General features: G+C 39.9%; 1 pseudogene; it reads left to right on the plus strand.

The window, feature by feature from the left end:
• The first annotated feature begins 204 nt into the window (after window positions 1-204).
• On the plus strand, window positions 205-323 carry LOC115871035 (annotated as a pseudogene).
• Window positions 324-2,813: the final 2,490 nt, after the last annotated feature.

Here is a 2,813-nt window from a genome sequence, read left to right on the forward strand (position 1 = left end):
AGTAATCCCTGAAAAGTTTGATTATTTCCTTTTCCCCAGTGGACAGTTACTCTTGTGAAAGGCTGCAGGGCCCTTTGGGGAAAGCTAGAAGAAAGACTAACAGTATAGACCTTCAGTGATGTAGCAGGGTCCTCCTTCAAAAGGACCCGGCTTTCCCTTCATTCAAGGAGTTGTGGGTCTGTAAACCGGCTCAGGTCTGGGAATTGATACAGCCATACCACCCTGAACACACTCAATCTCGTCAGATCTCGGAAGCTAAGCAGGGTCAGGCCTGGTTAGTATTTGTATGGAAGATCACCTGGGAATACCGGATGCTTTGGCTTTTTAATGTGTTATTCTGGGTACTTTGGAGAAACAAATCCACAGAAACCCTTATGTATAAGAGAGAGTTTTATATAAAGGTCAAATGCACATCAAGAAAACATCTGAACCCAGTCCTGCCCTAGCCCACACATCCAACATTAATCCATATGTCTGACACCAACCCACAAAGTGCTCCTCCATTTCACAAAACACACACAATGACGCTGACTGCAGGAGAAAAGCCGAATCAGTGAACATGTAAGCATCTCAACACTGGCAGTGGTCTCCACATGGCTGCTTAAGCGTCTCAGTGCTGGTGGGAGTCTCCACACGGCTGCTCCAACACCCAGGGTTGCAACGGGGTAGGTCCATATGGCGTCTCCTTAGGGATGTCTTGCAGACAGTGAGGCTTGCCAGCTGAAGCAGGGTATTGGCTAAGGCAGCTGCACCCTGGTCCGACCATCACAAAGCCAGAGAACAGAGAACTAGAAAGGTGAGGCTCACTGAGCCATTTATCCCTCCGCCCTTCAATTAACCCTACATGTGTTTATTGGCCAGTTTGGCACCATAAACTACCTCACATCCTGTCCAAATTCCAAGGTTCTTTCACTTAGTTGGAGTGGTATAAATTTTTTCCATGTGAAACATAATGTATATTGTTTATGATTCAAGGAATTTAAGTTAAGGGGTAAACGCCACACTCATGCTTCATTTCCTATCACAGTGACCTGAAAGCTCTATATTGAGATAATGGAGTTAAATATGAAAGGAACCTGGACCCCTGAATCATCATTTCTGAGTTACCCTGGAAATTCTTGGAATTTGCCACAAAACAACTTATTTTTACTAATGTATAACAAGGGAACAATATTTTTATAGGGGAAAATATATATAACGTACATGACAATTGAGCCATCATGATTCCTATTGTTTTTAATTCAAAATTTGTGATGACATTGCACATTTCAGATAATTTAATCTGAAAGTATTAGCCATCTGAAAAGTTATGAAGGAGTATGTGCTAATAATATATACCTACCCCTGAGTCTTTAATATGCCTTTAATTGACACGCTGACTTTTGAATTATAAGGTCAGCAATTCAAACCAACTAACTGAGGAAGAACGATGAAGTCCCGTAAACATTTACAGGCTTGAGATACAAGAGGGTTATTTCCACTCTGTTCTATAAGGTCCCTCTAAATTCGAATCATCTCAAGGGCAGTGATATACACAAGGATGGATATCCAGTGAGCCATACACTTGGAGTAGTTCGAGATGTCTATCTTAATATTTATCAAGCAAATACATATTCTGACATTTTTCCCCAGAGTACTTAAAATGATACATCCTCCTTACCTTAACAATTAAGTCTGCTTTTGTAAACAGAGAAATTCCCAGGTTTGAGTCTCAAAAGATTATGGGTTCAGGGATTTATTGTCCACCTGGAACTTGTTTTCATTGAATAAATCACACAATTTCCAGCTTTGCAGTACCTCCTTACATTTTCATGTCTCTTAGAGAAGCTGATGCTTGGGAGAATAACTGATTACAGATTCTCTGCAGTCCTAAAATCAAAAAACAACATGGTCTTCTCTGCCCCCATTCTCAAAGATTAATTTTAAAAATTAATCTGGAAGAGGAAATCATTGTGGTAGTGATAGGAAAGAGGAGGTGACAAGGAGAAAAAATCTTATTTGGAGACTCCAAAGAGATCCCTTTGGGAAATGTCAGAATCATTAATTAAATCGACATATCACCTGTCCACTGAATCCTTTGGTTATGCTTTGCAGTCACGTGATTCTGAAGAGTGGTAGCAGATCCAGACCAACTGCATGGTAGAAACCAATGGGTGACACTTCAAGAAGGCCAGAGGGCCAATTGAACAGCATCTTCCACCATGCTGTTTGCAGCTATGTATTTTATCTCCATTGCATTTTGTCCTAGTAAAACTAATAAATCTCTTCTTTTAGAGAAAGTATGTGGATTGCTACAGGAGCGAATAAACCCACATGTTTTGAAAGGATATAAATAGGTTAGGATCTAAGACATAGTAAGGAAAAAATGCCCATGCTTGGGACTGAGACTCCCCAATGGGTCCTAAATGGGCACATATTTAAAGAGATCCAATATGCTACTTATGAATTGAGTGACGTTTCTATGGAATACAATCTTCGCATTCATCATAGGCTCTTCGTTCATTTCGCTTCAGGTTAGCAGCTCTTCCCCAACCCCCTTCTCAGTCTTCCTAGGTCTCTCATGACATAAAGAAAAGTAATTACATGGCAAATCAATTATCATCAACCAGTGATAAAAAAAATGCCTTTACTTATGGCCATTGAGTCAATTCTGACTCATATGAAAAATTCCTTAGCGTTCCACTAAAATTTACAATTTGTAAATGATATTGTTAGCATTTATTCACAAAACTTAACATAGTTGTATGAATCTGCCACCCAGGTTCCATAAATGTAGTACACGGTATTTCCAGTATCATTCAGTTAACACTGGT

The sequence above is a fragment of the Echinops telfairi genome, unplaced genomic scaffold (assembly GCF_000313985.2).
Source record: "Echinops telfairi isolate 266 unplaced genomic scaffold, ASM31398v2 ScPeMD7_3533;HRSCAF=4204_0, whole genome shotgun sequence".
NCBI classification, from domain to species: domain Eukaryota; kingdom Metazoa; phylum Chordata; class Mammalia; order Afrosoricida; family Tenrecidae; genus Echinops; species Echinops telfairi.